General features: G+C 47.7%; 1 protein-coding gene across 7 annotated transcripts in view; it reads left to right on the top strand.

Annotated features, from left to right (window-relative positions):
- The window catches only part of EPB41L1 (erythrocyte membrane protein band 4.1 like 1), a 148,519-nt gene that overhangs the window by 34,921 nt on the left and 96,476 nt on the right, over positions 1 to 17,122 (top strand). The gene's annotated exons all lie outside the window — the stretch shown is intronic.

Genomic DNA, 17,122 nt, shown 5'->3' with positions numbered 1-17,122 from the left:
GAAGGGCACAATGCACCACAGCCCAATCCTAGAGGGTCCCGGCCCCAGGATGGAAATCAGCTCCCCCCTCTCCCATATGCCGAGCAAATCCTGAGTGCCGCTCCCGTTGCCGGCTCGTCCCCAGGAGAGCAGGCTGCCTTTCCCGCAGGGTTCTAGATGCCCCGCTTGAGGGCGAAGAGCAGGACGGGGGGCCCATCTGGGGACTGCTGAGAGATTGGTGAAAAAGCTTGTCAAAACCTGTTTGAGTGTCCTCCCCCTGGATAGCTCACATCACGGCATATAGATCCTTGACATCTCCTACCCCCTTGGCAGGATGAGGGCTGGGGTTCCCCTCATGGCATGGCAGTCCCACCGCCCTCGCTCCCCCCAAACAGGCTGCCTGCTGCAGGGGTTCTTCGGCCAGCGTCCGGATCTGTAATGCCGTTCAGGCAGTCCCATCTGTACAAGCCAGCCTAGCCCGAGGTGCAGTCAGGGATGGTCTGCATTCCAGCTCAGTCTCCTGACGTGACCATTTTCCTAGAGTAGCTGCAGAACTTCTGTTTCTTTTTGCCCGTCTTGCATCTCAGGTGAAATATGTGTTGCAAGATGGCTTCTGGAAAATTAATTCCAAAGAACCAGAGGGGCAAAGGCAGGTGAATATTGGGGGGAAGTGGGATGGTCATAAAGGGCCCTCTTTGGAAGTACAGAACCTCCAAACTTTCTTGTCTCTTTCCTGGGGAGAGCAGCAGGAACTCTTGGGATGTTAGAGAGGAGCTAGGAGGGACCTTAAGCTGGTTCTTATGCATCTGCTGTGGTGGTGTACTGTAGTGTATGGTCATGGGAAGAGGTGGGATTTTCAGAGGCTGTGTGAATTCCCAAGGTGGGTGGGAAGAGGTCATGGTTGTGAGCCATGAGGCTTTTCCAGCATCTTCACTTAGCTCAGAGCTCGCTGCTCCCTCAGCTAGTGGCTGGGGTGCAGCTGCGGGGGGGGCTCCTGTGTTATGATGAGCAGAAACTAGAAAAAAGGAGGGGGGGATAAGAGATGTGAAACCCCCAATGGTGATTATAATGGGGCATACCATGGGGGTGGTTTTGGTCTCAGCTACATGGGCAGGGGTTGGAGAGCAACAGTGGGTCATAGTAAAGAGAAGTTTGGGAATCTCTGAGCTAGGGGATGTGAAGGGACAAGAAGGATTGTCCTGTCATTGCTGCATGGCAGGTGTCAGGAGTCGCTCTCGGTGCTGAGGGCAATGTGCTATATGATAACACTTACCTTCTTTGTGTCTCCCTTTCCCTATAATCACCTTCCCCTTTCCTTGATTCCCATCTAGTATCTTGCCTGGTTGGTATTTGTAAAGAGCTTTGAGAGTCTGGTGACAAGCAGAATACATGTTGTGTGGAGTTGCTCTGTTCTGTTCCTAGAAGCTGTATGTGTAGAAATTCCCAGGTTCAAGCTTGCAAGTGTCTGCTCTGGGGTGGCAGCACCAGCAGCGTTAGCTGTACCCTTGAGTGTGACACATCTATGCAGTGAACAGTTCCAGTGAACTGTGACTCCTAACATAGCTGCATGCTGAATGCTAAGCAGCCTCTCCTCCTGTTCCTGAGGTCACTGCCTGGAACCAGCGCTGCTCCCTTGGTTACATGCATTGATTTTTTTGTTGGAAATACTGGAAGCACTGCCTGTACTGTCCAGTGGCATAAGAACTCCTGTCCCTTGGCTTCTAGCTGTCTTTGAACTCCGCTGACAGCAATGAAAACATCCCTTTTTAAAAGTATGTGCTTGTTTGCAACAGGCACATTCCTGGCTGCTCAGGGCTGCCTGACATGACAGAGGTGGTGAGCTGTACAACATTTCTCTTTGCAAGAAGAAGCCTTAGTAAACTTTCAAGCACTGTGTGTTCAGAAAGTGTAGAGGGAGAGATGCAGGCAACCAGAGGAGAAAATCCTATTAAAGGTTTGTTTATGAGGCAGTTAAAGCACAGGCCCAAAGAGGGAAGAGCCCAGACTCATCTTGTCTCTGCCCCAGACTGAGGGCAGATTGCATCCACTCTCGTTCTACCCTTAGCTACTCAGATGTTTTACTGGAAGGCGTCAGTCTTTTTGCTGGCACCCTAGTATAAAAGCTGTAATGTAGCAGCAGTTTTGCCAGCACATATGCCTTATACTGTTACAGCTATAGCTGCTCTTGTACAGGATGGGGAATAGTGCCATAAAGCCCATTTATACTGTGTAGCTGCATTCCAGCTACACAGGATTTGTACTGCTTCCACTATGCTGGTACAGGTTAGATGGGCCCTGAGTCTCTTCTGTTCCCAGAGACACTGACTTGCCAGATGAAAAGGGTAATCATCATTAGTGTGTCCTCAGATGCTAGTGTGGGCAGGCTTCTGGGAAAGGTTTGAAAGCTCTGGAATATTTTTGTGGTGGTAGATTTCTATGGGACAGCATGGAGCAGGACTGCTGAAAGTGCTCTTTGCTGAAAGTGTCAGTGCATTTGAGAGGGCAGCAGTGCTGCCTGTGCCTTTAAGCGGTTGCTTCTCTGTAGTCCCATGACAGATAGGCATTTCTACTTGTGATAACAAGCTGTTGTCAGCTGGGGTCAGAGGGGATGAAGGAGCTGAAGCATGAAGAAGTCAGGTTTAAATTAGAATGCCTTTGAATAATGACTAGCCTCTTGCTAGAAGCTGCTCGTAGCTGCACTGTGGATTGTATAGGTGCTTCTTAGGTAATGCACTGGAAATAGATTGACACCACTCAACTCTTAGCTAGATCTTTGCTTTGCTAAGGAAATCGTGAGCAGTCCTCTTACGGATGGGGAAGTTGAGGCAAAGGCCAGGAGGTCCATGTATGGGTTTAAACCCAGGTACATTGAATAGGCTTTCTTGGAAGCCTGCAAAGAATTTGGACTTGGTGATTCACTTTCCCCTGCTCTGCTAGACAGTTTGATCATTATGGGATGGAGACTTCCATGGCTGGTACTGACGGGAAAGCTGCTTGGGACTTGGCACCAAGAGAAAGCTGAGCTGCCCTTGTGCCCATTAAGGCTGAGGCATGTGGGGACCTGAATCGGAAGCAGGCACTGTCATTGCTCTTGCTGGACCTGTTCTGTAGACAGACCTTTAATCTTCACGGCTACAAAGCTGCACGAACATTGTAATAAGAAAACAGCATGACACAGTGAATTTTGTGCTGGCAGAAAGGACCAGATGGACCAACAGCCCTAGCGAGTGCAGTCCTATAGCTAACAATAGAACAGGCAAAGCGCGGTCTATGCAGTTCACACTCCCCCTTTGCTGGCTCAGCAATATTATGGTTATTGCCATTGTACATAGAAGCCTCTGAAGAGCTTGGGGCCCCATTGTGCACGCCACAAGCCAAATACAGACCATCCCTGCCTGGAGTGGGAGGGGAAACAGAGGTCCAACAAAGTGGATTGATTTTTGCCTGAGGTGTTGCAGTTGGCTGGTGGCAAGGCCCTGAACCCATGCAACCTGCTTTTCCATTTTCCTGTTTAATTTCTCTCCTGGTTTCTAATCTTAAGAACTGTGCATTTGCTACACAGTTGAATTGTGCTCTGTACCTATGACCTACCAGTCGAGGGACTCTTCATTTACATGTTAATGAAGTTCTGTGGAAGGTATTACTTAGTCTCTCTAGACTTATGAGGAAAAGTAACTGCAATTTATTCATGAAGGTTTATTTATTCATCTGGAAGATGTCACCCGGCAGGATAAAAGTGTTGGTAGCTAAACAGCCTGTTTAAAATGGCCCTAAGCTGCTGGGGTCTTGGGGGATGACTGATTGCTATAATCATGTGTCACTCTCTATGAAATGCCAGGAAGGAGGAGATATTAGTTTTGCATATTGACTAACTAGGAAGAGAGGAAGATTGTTGTCAGATGCTCATAGCCAGGCTTTTCAAAAATCAGTGCTGAAAATTTGGCTCTTTATTCAAGCTAAGTTCATATTTAGACAATCCAATAAGTGGCCTCTTTCTTCCCCCCCCCCCCCCAAAAAAAAAAAAACCCCAAACAAACCCAAAACAAAACAAAAACCCCAAAAGTGCTGAGCATGCAGCAGAGATCCTGGGCTTTTCCACTTTGCTTGCTGATGTTAGAAGAATTTTCATTTTGGTGGGGTAAGAGTGTAACTGACTACATAGGACAAACAGTAGAATTGTATAAAACATAAAATGCTAGCAGTTCTACCAAGGAAGCAAACCAATACAGTGAATTCATTTTCCTTTTAATTTTTTCTCCTCTGAACGAGGGACCAGCGAGGGTCAACTCTATCTAAAGTGGGGCAGATATTTTTCAGGCAGAAATGCGATTTTAAATTGACTGTTTCTCTTAAAATTATTCTATTGTGAGGTGCCATGCTCATATCCCCCATCTCAGTTGTTTATACTCAGCAACCTTTTGCTTTCCTCTTTTGCCATTAAGTTAATCGTTACAATCCTTGGACCACAATTCCATTGACTTTGGTCGAATCACATCAGAGATGAATTTTTATTTAATCTCAGTGGAATGGGCACTGATTTCTTTCTTCCTTTATTTCTTCATATCTGTGGTGCAGGCTGGCACCATCTGAAGGATTTGTCTTTGCCTTTCCTAGAGAGGCAGAGAAAGAGGAATGTGGTAGCTGATGGGTAGAAGAGAAAGATGCGAGAGAGGATACCATCTGCTTCTGGAACAGATCCACAGATAGACCAGAGGGTGCTACTGCTGGACATAGGAAGGCCAAATAGATTCATAGATGTTAGGGTCGGAAGGGACCTCAATAGATCATCGAGTCCGACGCCCTGCATAGGCAGGAAAGAGTGCTGGTGTGCTAGAGTGATCATATCCCACATGATAAGTTCAAATGTCCTAGAGTTACCCAGCCCCACAAATCAGAGTATCCCACAGGTTTGGAATTGTGTGCAAATGGATATAGTATGTTGAGGGAGGGGGTTTTCCTTCCTTTCAGTCAGATGTGTTCATGCTTCAGGGTCAGATGTCTGTTAGCAGTATGGCTCTCACATGATGAGTTAGCAGATGTCCAGGCTCTCGGCAACTGCTGACGTAATATAAATACATAATTGCCTAGACACCAATGCAACATGTGCCAGGTAATTCTGATCTTATTACATCAGAGCAGCCCTGCCCAGTTATGTAGAAAGGTTAAAACACCATGGTCCTAACATGTGCTTTCTGACCCCTCTCAGTTCCAGGGCTGGTGGGACTGTTCAGCATTTTCTCCCTGGCAACCTCCAATCAGGAGCACGTGATAAGTTCATGGCATTGATCCTGTAGCTTGTGGCACTTGTGGGATGGGTCTGGGCTGAAGATTTTGGCCCAGTGTCTTTCCCCAGTGTCTCCCCACTCCTCCTATTTACCTTTAGGCTCTTTTTATTTTATTCATTTTTCAAGATGAAGGTCACAACTGACCCATCTATGCTTCCTGCGTAGTTCCCCTGCCACCACTCTGGGACCACCTTCCTTTTGTCACATATTAAGTGGTTCCCTCTGGGGTTGGTTGATGGGACAGCAGTCTCCAGTCCAAAAACCCTGTGACAGCCCTCTTATCCATGACAACCACTGACTTCCTTTTTGGAAGGAAGAAGGAACCCCAGGAATGGACGCTGCTCTCAACAACAGCGTAGTGCCGTTCTCTAAGCAGGGTAAGTCCTCTGCTCTATAGGGAGCTGTGTGCATGTCCCCAGTTCCTAATTATCTAGTTAATGCTCTTGGAACTCTTACTCGGGTCACACCTCCCTGTCCCCTTCAGGGTAAGAACCAACCTTTGGCTGCACTTATTGATGCTTTGCAAGCCAATGGAGGGCTGAGTTCTTCTAGCTGTTACCTGAACCATCCATCCCCACTGCTGCTGAGTTAGTTAGGACTCCTGGCTCAGCTTGGTGGGATTAAGCTTCTTTGAAATGGCTCCCACCTCCTAGGTGGTCTTTCATTGAAACTTGTCCCCTAAAGCTTTTGGCTCCATCCTGCCATTCATGCCCTTTCTCCACCACAAACCAAGCTCCCTGTGGCAGTGTCTTCTCCATTGCTTTTCTCAGGGCCAACTGGTTGGCTAAGTCATCATGGTGACCTCCAGCCAAACTGTCTTTCTGGAGTGACAGCCGCCTCTACAATCAAAGTCAAGTCCACATAGCAGTCAGCCTCATCTCTAATTGGATGTGTTTCTTGTTGGCCCTGGTGAAGGTCTGGTGATTTGTTACTCAGTCTCTTGTGGGCTCTCAATAAGAGGCAGCACTTGTCTCGGTTGCCTTAGGGGAGTGTGGGGGTTGGAAAGACTCCCTCTCCCCAGGGACTGAGCAATGTTGCATCTTTGATGCTCTTTACCTCTCTCTTGGCACAGGAGCAGGGGACTGATCTCCAATTCCCAGTTCTGGCAGGAGACTCTGCTGCCACTCTCATGTTCTTGCTTATCTTCTTATGTTCCTGAGCTGAATTAATGAGACCCACTTGCTCTGTGTCCATATCCAGAATTCATATTGCCTTCTATGGCTTTACACTTCCTTCTAAGCTGCTGGGAAGATATCTAATTTTGGGATAAAGGGAGAGCAGGTCATTCTTGGTGACATGCCATATTTGTGTCTTGACCTATCTTGTTCACACCGTTTTATTGGTAGAAGGAAAAGAAAACCAAGCTGTGTCTTAATGCTAGCATCTTCACAAATGTTCCCTCTAAGCCCCCTCAAAGTAAGCAAGGAAATATGGACTTGGAAGTATGTTCAGAGATGGATGGGAGAGAGCTGGTGGATAGACAGGTGTAGGAAGAGAGACGAGGCAGTTAGACAGATAGGTAGTTAGATGGTTGGAGCTGATGCAAGGGGCTTAGTCAGGGGACAAATGGTGAGATGGTTACACTGTTTTTTGGTAGTTCTCAAATGTTTAGACAGAGGTGCACTGGAGGATGGATAGTTCCTATAGATGAATGGGTAGATGATTGATAAATACATTGCTGGCCCTGAATCCCAGCTGCTCCACACCTTGTGTCATTTTTCTTGCTCTGCAAAATAGAGGTTATGCGATCTACTGTTATGGTCCAGAGACATTTTACCCAGGACATGCCAGGCATAAACAGAGTTAGGCACCATGAGAATTATAGGGCCTCAGGGTGCTTAAGGGATGAAAAGAAAAGGATGAATGGAAACCGCTTTACGTTCTGGAATGAGACAGACAGTGGGGGTCTGGGTGGATAGAGAGATATGTAGCTGTTGAATCAACCATGGACTTGAAAGATGGCTACTGATGAAGATGTAGACAGAAGGAAATGGGAGATGGGTGGAGAGACGGTTAAGGGCACAGATCGTTCCACAGAGGGATTGAGGCACAGCTGTGACAAGCCGTAGCCACTTCTGAGACTGACTGTGCAGTAAACAAGTTTGCCTACCAGAGAAGCTAGGTAATGCTGCACTATAGACTAACAGATGCATTACAGGGTGAACAACCTGATGGCCTGGCCTGTTTCACGGGTACTGGACCTATAGTTTCTAGTCTCACACATCACTGTGGGACCTCATGAAAGGCTCTTGTGAAAACAACATATCTGACAACTGGAATCCCTTGCATTTTGGCTGAGGTCAAGCAGTGTGGGATGCTAGACAAACTGCAAGGGGTCTGGGATCCAGCTGCCCCTTAGTGAAAGCCTGGTGCTCAAGAACAGGGTCCTCTTTGCAGGGAGACGTTCTTACCTGGAGATGTCATGTCATACTATTGGAGTCTCTGTCAGTCCTGAGCTGCAGCTATACAGTCCCAGTGCAAAGCTGCCAACCACATCTGGCACCTACTGCTGCCTCTGATGAAGGGGCTCTTCCAACCCTTCAAAGCTGAATTTCCCTGGTCCCTGTGAGTAAATAAATTGGGTACCGATTACTGATTGCTAGATGGATACAGTGACCTTACATCTTGTCTGCAAAGGCTGGCAGCATAGAACAAAGACATACTATGAAAGCCATGAGAAATGCTGGGAGAAGAAGCTGTGGGAATCATTGATTTAGCACCAACAGCATCGTCTATAACCTAACTTCTGTGACTCAGCATTTTGGACACAGGATTCACAGCAATGCCAATGAGACAGCACGGGATTGGTGTGGGACTGAAATTAACCTCTCAGAGAGGGACAGTCTGTCTTCTCCTTATCTTGCTCCTTCAGCAGATCAAAGCATTGCAGAGATGTATGGCAACAGTTGGGCAATGAATTGAAGGGGGGCAGGGGTTCAGAAATAGGTATGCTCTGTCCACAAAATGAGTTTCACCCACTCTAGACTCCACCTACAGATGATGATAGTATATGCTCTGTCGGCCTCCTGGGATTTAGTTCCTTGGTGTGGATGTCACTTGAAGGCAGAGTGTTTGGGGCCCCAAATTGGTATACTAGCCTGGAACCAGGGAGACCACCTCTTTGTGCTTACTTGCTTTGCCATAGACTTCCTCTTTCTGTGTGAACTTGGGCAGGTGATTCAGTCTCTCAATTCATTATCTGTTTTCTGGGGATAATAGCATTTTCCTGCTTCACTGGGGTGTGGCTTAGATAAGTGCATTGGAGATTAAGTGCTCAGGTACCAGATAAATGGAGCTGGGTAAGGGCATAAGGATTTCTTTCTTTTTTTTTTTTTTAATGAAAGCTGAGATTTGGCAGCAAAAGACAGTTGGGAATGTGGGGGACACCTTTCACTGCCATCTACCATGTAGTCCAAGTTCTGGCAGTGTTGGATGCAGTAGCTTGGACAAATCTGGGTGGAGGGATAACAGGCTGAATTCATTCCTGGAGGAGTTAGTGTCATTTGCTATGATAGCTGAGCTGCTTGTATTCCAATCTTGTGTTTTCAAACACTCTTAACTTTACAAAGAAATACCTCTTTATACAGAAATTTCCCATGCTTATCTTCAGCACAGAGGTGAACTTTGCATGTGGCTGAAAGCTGACATAAATCCACTCAGCTGTTTTCGAGTTACACAAGCGTGCGGAAAAGGTGAGTGTTTTATACTTCAAGAAAATTACTTGGGCAGTTTTCTGCTGCCTTCTCCCAGCTTAGTCAGCTCTGAGCCAGCTGGGATTTCAGTTGTCAGAACTGCCACACACTGGATCTTCAGTAGCGGGTTGCACCTTGGACCATCTGAAAAAACTGAGATTAACTCAGCCGTTGAAATTTCAAAGTGTGTGTATGACAGCCGTTATCTTGGCCAACGCGTTGAGAATTGATCGAGAGCTCAAAGCACGCACTGCTGCAGTTTGTCCAAGGTAAATACGCAGCAGATATGGCCATGACAGGCTCGTATCCTCTGAGGAATGGACACTTACAGGGACCTGTAATGCATACACCAGTGGGACTCACTGTTTCAAAGGTCAGGAACTCCAGAGCATAGGATCTCTCTGACAATTTAAGCAGTTAGGATGAAAATCATTACTTGTGCCTAGGATAAGCATGAGGCCTGTATGCTGGTTCAGCCCTGCCAGGCCTTCATCATCTTTCTGGTCCCAGCTTTCCTGTCTGTTCAAACACTTCAGAGCATGGAAATTTCCAAATTATACTTCTCCATACCAGATGTAACTTGGCCACACAGCACATACATATTAGGGGAGCAATTTAATTTATCACAATCCAAGTCACTGCAGTCCCGTAGAGGGGCCAGTATTACAGTAGTTTTGGGAACCATACCTTTGGATTGCTAGCTTTAGGTGTGTGTGACTATTCAGTCATGGTGCTGCATTAATACGGTTTTACTTTTTGTCCTGAATATGAAGTAGGCACATATGTAGTAGTTAGAGAAAGACAGATAACAGCACAGGCAATGCTAATTGGTCTTGAAAGACAAGCAGGGGACAGATAAAGGGTAAAAAGCAAGAGAGAAATGGAGTAAAACTGTCTTGAAGAAAGATTTAGTCTATATCTATTCTGGGTTGGTCAGGGGTCATACCACTTAGTCCTGAACAACACAGCTGGTATAGATACTGCTGTATCAGTAAAAAGCAATCTTCCTTAGGAATAGGTTCATGGGGTAGATACACACCAGCACTGTGATACGTTGGGGTTAGATGGGCTAGTATAGAGGTGTTCAGTCTCACTTGCATCTGTGTTGTTTGGCCTGTGGACATGCATCCATGTTGTTTGGCTACAGTCCACCCTCACTGGGGCTTTGAGCAGTAGACTTGTGTGAGGAGCCAGGCCCTTTCTTCACTGGCATCCTGACACTTCCTGCTGGGCAAGGGACTGGATGGGCTGCGCTGAACTCCAGTTTTTTTGTCCCCTTGGGGCCGCATTTTTAAACAGGTGAGCTCACCTGCTGCAGAAGGCTGGGCAGGCACATACACGCGCAGTGGTGAGCAACCAGAATATCTCTTTAAACAGAGATGGAGAACATGAGTCCCAGGACCTGAAGAATGTGGAAAAACAGCCAAGATCTGAAGTCCTCGTGTAAACTGGTGCAGGTGAAAGAAACAGGCCAGGGATCAACTAAGGACCTCCTGGTAAAGCCCATGAGCTGGCAGCTCCCCCAACTGCACTTGTTGATGAAACCCTTTCTGCTGGTGGGCTCTCCATTTGCTCCTGTCCACAGAGTTCTTGGGCTCTCGGGCAAGGCATCTCTTGTTTGAGGCGTTCTGGGTGTTTGGCCAGAAAGCTTCACTAAAGTGACTTCTCTGTAGTCAGGCACTGAACACTTTGCCTTCCCCTTGCTGCTTGAGGAGACAAGGTATTGGGGATGGATCCCAGACTCCTGCTTCAGGCCTGCTGGCTGCACTGCCAAGGAGCTGCATGTGGCTGTGTTGCCTCCTCTCAGAGGTCAGGCTTGATGGGGCAGGCCAGAGGCAGCACAGCTCCTTGTTTGTTTGAAGCCAGGTACCTTGGGGTCTCAACCATGTTTATGCTGGAAGGGCTCCTGCTGGAGTGAAAAGATTTCAGGTAACTTCAGGCAGTGGTTAGTAATGACTCTGCTGACTTGTCCCAGTGAATTCTCTTGCTGTTGAATGTGTCCCGGGCCTGAGTCAATCGATGACAAGGCCCCCACTCACTCCACTGGGCTTTGGGACAGGCCTTGTAGGCAAAGCAAGGGCTTTAGGGAATCCTCAGCATTGGGATGCCATCCAACAACAACTGGAAAAGATGAGAAATGTGAAGCTTTGCAGCCATAAATTCTTGAGAAATTCTGGGAAATTTCCCATGTATCATGCTGTGCAAACAAGCAAGTGAGAGGTCTGGCTGTGGAGTGGGCATCTGGGCTCTGTCCTGGCCGAGAATATATTGGGGCTGGGTCTTTGGAGTTTCAGTAGAGGAGATGCTGTCCCCTCTGTGCCCAGGCTGTACCAGGGCACTTGTGGCTTTGTGTGCCAACATGGCAGTCTGTAACATGTATAGATTGGCTGGGGAATGGCTGCATTTTTCTGCAGCCCAGGTGACTTCCATATGGTGGGAGGTGGTTGGAAGTGAGCAGGCCAGGTCAGGCCTTCAGTTTCTCAGGACTATATCAAAAGCAGATTTCTCCCCTGGGTAATTTCCATCAGAAGGGGTCAGCACAGGTCCCATGTGCTGTGGAAGTCGAGCTTATATTCTTGACAGCCAGCAGCTGTAAATCTCCACCTTCTGCTTTTCACTTCAGGGTCTACCCTCACTGTTGATGGGAGCTTTGTGAGCTAGTTTCTCTTGGTTCTTATGTCTCTTTTTTTTTTTCCCCAATGCCCCACTATCCTTTTTCGCTTTCTCATCCCCTTCCCTTCCATCTTATTCTGGCTTCCACTTCCTTTCCTACTTTATTTGCATATATTTAACCTTCTCTTGTCTCATCATGTACTTGGCCTATACTCCTCTGGGGTCCTAGAGCTGCACTTTAAAAGAAGATAACTCTCCGGTGAAGTTGTAGGACAGGTTTTCTCCATGCATGATAGGGGCCTTTTCTGAGGACCTCAGCCCCTCTCAGAGCAGTATATGCCAAATGGGCTGCTATTTGCCCTATCAGAGGAGTTTCTCTTTATTGGCTGGTCAGTCCCCCAGTGCCACCTTCCATCCAGACCCTTGAAGAACCAAGATCTCCAGGCTCTAGAAATCTGGACAAGTTGTCAAACCCCATTATATGGGAAGAGCCAGCAGCAGGGTAAGGAACAGCCCTTTGTCTCCAGTTCAAGATGTACCTGGCAGATCCCCCATCCACCATCTATATTCATAGAGTGTAAGAGGCTGAAAGGGACTTCACAAGATCATCGGGTCCAGCTCTCTGCACTAGGCAGGAAAGACAACAAGGGTCAGGTGACCCCAGCGAGGTGACCTTCCACAGTCTCCTCTTGAAGATTTCCAGGGTAGGTAATTGCACCACCTCTGGAGGGAGTTTATTCCACAGTCTGGACACCCTAACTCTGAAGAAGTTTTTCCTAATGTTAAGCCTGAAACGGTCTTCCAGGAGTTTGTGGCCATTACTCTTGGTTTTCCCCAAGGGTGCCATGGTGAACACTTGTTTGCTGAGCCCTTGATGTATGCCCCTGATGTAGAGGTAAGCTGCTACCAGGTCCCCTCTCAGTCTTCTGTTTTTCAGGCTGAAGAGGCCCAAGTCCCTCAGCTTTTCCTTGTATGGCTTGCCTTGTAAGTCTCTGATCATACGGGTGGCTCTTTGAACTTTCTAAAGCTTTTCCACGTACTTGTTCAAGTGCAGCACCCAGACCTGGATGCAGTACTCCAGCTGAAGCCTTACCAATGCTGAGTAAAGCAGAAGAATCACTTCCTTGGTTTTGCTTGAGATGCATCAGTTGATGCATGTCAGAGTAGTGTTTGCCCTGCTGGCTACAGCATCCCAGTGCCGGCTCATGTTCATACTATGGTCTATTATTACCCCGAGGTCCCATTCAGTTTCGTGCCATTGAGCCTGTAAGTATGTTGGGGATTGTTCATCCCCAGATAGAGCACTTTACCTTCTCAATGTTGAACTTAATTTGGTTCTGATCCGCCCAACTTGACCGCCTATCTCACAGGCGGCGGGTATGGGGGGCCATATGCCCCCCTGAGATTGGTCTCCAAAAGTAGAGCAGTATTTTTTGCTGTGTGGGCCGGCAGCATGTTGGAGGAGGTGGGCACTAAGCCAGGGCACAGAAATATAGGAGTGGATATGAGGCTTTTGGTCTGTCCCTGGGCTTGCCCACAAATTGTGCCACCGCGTGTCTCTCTCCCCCCCCCGCCCCCCCGCCGACTCAGGAGGCACCAGTCGCCCTTGGCCTATCTTTAAGCATGACCACGCTCCCCCATAACTTGGTGTTGTCTTTAAACTTGGCCAGTGAGCTCTTCCACCCCACATCCAAATTTTTGACAAAGATGTTGAAAAGCACTGGACCAAGCACAGACCCCTGAGGGAGACCACTGGCCACTTCTCGCCAGGACAACACAGATCCATTCATTAGAACTCTCTGCGTCTTACCCTGCAGCCAGTTTTCTACCCACCTGACTGTCGAGCAGTTAAGCCCACAATCCTCTAATTTCCCCATGAGAACATCATGGGATACCAGAGCAAAGCCTTTTGGAAGTCTAGGTATACAATGTCGACCTCCTCTCTCTTATCCAGGTGGCGAGTTACCTGGTCATAGAAGGAGATAAGATTGGTAAAACAAGACCTGGCCACGACAAAGCCATGCTGGCTGTCATTCAGAATCCTACCTTCTGCGAGTGCATCACACATAGACTCTGATGAATTTTTCCAGGATTTTCCCTGAGATAGAAGTTAGCCTAATTGGCCTATAGTTGCCTGGGTCCTCTCTCCTCCCCCTTTTGAAGATGGGCACAACACTGGCCTTCTTTCAGTCTTCAAGGACCTCCCCTGAGCGTCATGAGTCTTGGAAGAGTTTTGCCAGAGGTCCCACAATGACTTTGGCCAGCTCCTTCAGCACTCTCAATGAAGTTCTTCCAGTTCTGCTGACTTAAATGTATTTTTTTTTCTAAGTGGTCATGTACCAGCTCAACATCAACAGTATGAAGGTAGTCATTCCCACCATGCCCATTCCAAATTTTATCTAGTATGATTTTCCCCTTAGTTTGATGAAATACCAAAGCAAAGTAGTCATTCAGGAGTTCAGTTTTCTCCTGAGTGTCAGATCAGTGGAAACCAACTTTTTTGGCATGTCACAAATTATTTCCACACCCTTCCCAAGTGCCACTCCAATTCCTTCCTCTGCCCTGATTAGCTGCTCTGCTTTCTGTTCCCTGCCTTATGCCCCCTGTCTGCTCTGCTGTTCTGCTTTCTGCTCCATGCCCTATCTGCAGCTGTGCTGCCTGTCCCCTCCCTGGTCTGCCACATTCTCATGCCACTTGTAGCATATGCTGCAGGTTGGTCATCAGCACTGGCCCTCCACTAGTAAAGGCATTCTCAGCCTGCAACTATAACTAGAGGGGTTGTGACTATACACAGATGGATGAACCTTTGGGACAAGTCCCCCCAGATTCTTCCTTGCAACGCTTCTAGGTCTCCACTACCAGCCTTCCCTACCAGCTGTCCCCTGACAGAGTCCCTTTACACCCTGCCTGCAAGATGCAAAGGATTGTGATTGCAGTGAAGAGAGCTGGAAAACACCAGACCCTTTGGACTCAGCCAAGTTCCACTTGGAAAGCTGTTGCGTGAAGAGATGCTGGCCCCAAGAGCCTGGGAGTCAAACCCTGCTCTCCCACAATGAAGTTGGCTCTGCTAGTTAGTAACAGATAGGACCCTACATCACTCACAGTCAACAAGCAAGATACTGGGCCCTGGGAACTAAGCCTAGCTCTGCTTCATAGCAGCACAGTTTGCCACGAGTCCACAGGGGAGGCTGGCACTTCCACAGTGATTTTTATTGTTTCCATCTTGTGAGTGCAAGTTCCTCACAGTAAAGAAAGCAAATCTGAAAAGCGAGTCAGATGGAAAAAAGCAGGGTTCTGAACCCCAAACTCTTCCTACACCGCTATCTTCCAGCACTCGGAAATAACAAATTGGGAAGCAGGGGATTGGTTTAAAAGCACTGAGTTTTAAACTGAAGCAGTGAGTGCTGGGCTTGTTTCACTTCCATAGTACATACCTATAGGATTCGGAAAATTAGGCTCTTCCTTTTGCCGTGAGGGCTAGCAGCTTGCTTAAAAACAAAATGCTAGAGCTTTAAGAGAGAACCTATTTATTATGTAGTAGTAGTAATAGTAGGTGGTGTCCGTCTCAAGATATAAGATTCACAATAAATTTATAGGGTTGGACACTCTCTGATCCCTGCGGTGCCCAGGCCAGCGTTACAATCGGTAATGCTCTCGTCTACTCTCTTCCTGACTGCCACAGCCATGCAAGCTGACAAGTTTCTGAGCTGAGCATCATGGTTTGGCAGGGTGTAACAGGAAAAGGAGCCACCCCAGCAGGACAACATATGGGCCAGGAGCACTGAACATAGACCCACTGAGACACAGGAATAGGTTGGAGAAGTTGTTACAGTAGCCTTTGTGTTTTAACTGAATGCATGATGGACTGTCACAATAGGACACATGCATCTCAGTTATGGTATCTGGGACTCTTCAACCTCCCCAGGAACCATTATCCCATCAGAAGCACTAACTCCCTACATGCCTGTGAAGGTCTGGCTGGCATTAGTGTAGTGAAATGGCAGCTCTCTGGAGCAGGATTTGAATCCAGCTCAGCTGAAGCTAAGGCTCTACTGCACTAACCCACTGCGCTATCAGGGAGATCCAGGCTCTGAAGTGCTTAAATGGGGGTGAAAATAAGTGAGAGCATTGGTGCAGGACTTTTCCCTCTTTGTATGTGCCCTATAGGATAAACTGATGCCACTGCACTGCGGTGCTCATGCTGTTACGCAGGGTGAGTGATACAGCGCCTCATGCAGGTGAATGTACAGGCAGGCTGCTTTTAGCCCTGCAAATCTGGTAGTCTTGACCCATTAGTGGCTGTAGGGCTACTAGTCCAGATCACAGCACTCGGGGAAGATCTGAGAAAGAGAGTCAGCCAGCTGGACCTTGGGCCACCTGTGCTCCTGCCCCAGATAATGGTGGGGCAGAGGGGAAGTCCATTCTGGAGCTGACTGTCAGAGAGGCTGGTGTGCATGTGAAGGCCTTGAGCAGGTGCTGCCTGTGCCCAGTGTTGGTATGTAAGGAACTGACTGGGAAGCACAAAGCAGACTTTCTGCCTGTTGAAAATTGCAGAGCATGAAGAGGGTGTGTTTCCCTTGCAGACGTGTCCCACTCCGAGTGCAGGTACCTGTCCCACATGTGTGGCAGTCCTCCCATAGGCTTTGTTTTCTCTCCGGTCACTTTGCATAGCCCTGCTGTTTGCTCAAGCATTTTTCACTCATTTTGCTCCTGCCTGCCCAAATGGGAAACAACCCACTGAATCAAAGCTGTTCCACTTATATATTCAAGCCAGCTCCAGGCCAGGCTTTAAAGTGGCAGAGCATTTTTTATTTTTGTTCCCACCGAGCCAGCGTTTCAACACCAGGCTTCCTGTTCCTTCTCCTCCTGGCTGTTGCCATTGCAGAACAGATGGATTTCAACCTGGGAGGAGTATCAAAAGGGCTAGGCCAGAGAGGAATCGATCCTTTGCTTGCCATCCCTGCCTGCCCCAAATTAATGGCTCATTTACTTTCTGTGGCTTTTCAATTGCCTTTAAATAAGGGGTGGGCAATTATTTCAGCTGGAGGGCCACTTAGTGAGTTTTGGTGAGCTCTCAGGGGCCACACACACACACAGTCTTTCAGAAGAAATCATTTTAACAAATTATAAATAAAAACCAAAAAAGTTTATATTAAAAATCAAACATCTACTATAACATATTTTAATTTTATTTCAAAAAATATTTTTGCCTTGATTTACGGGTTTTTTTGAGTAGCACATACAGAGGCAACTGCATATAACTCAAAATAAAGTCTTACTCTTGTATATTGTATGTGTGGGGTGGGTGTGTGTGAGGGGTGGGCTGCCCACACACTAGGTCCCAGGAGCCGACTGGGGATGTGGGCAAGGGAGGGTTGGGGGAAGTGGCGGATCAGTTAGGAGGTGGGAGGGGGCCATGGCCCCCAGGCACCGGCTGGTGAGGTGCCAGCCAGGCCCTTCAGAGTTTTTATTATGTGACATGAACCCTCAAAATCAGTGCCATAGCAAGGGTGGGCAGGGAGTGGTTGCCACCACTCTGCATTGCTGCTACCA

This window comes from Alligator sinensis, unplaced genomic scaffold, assembly GCF_000455745.1.
Source record: "Alligator sinensis unplaced genomic scaffold, ASM45574v1 scaffold511_1, whole genome shotgun sequence".
Classification (NCBI taxonomy): Eukaryota; Metazoa; Chordata; order Crocodylia; family Alligatoridae; genus Alligator; species Alligator sinensis.
The sequence above is the reverse complement of the archived record's forward strand: the minus strand, read 5'-3'. Positions and strand labels throughout refer to the sequence as shown.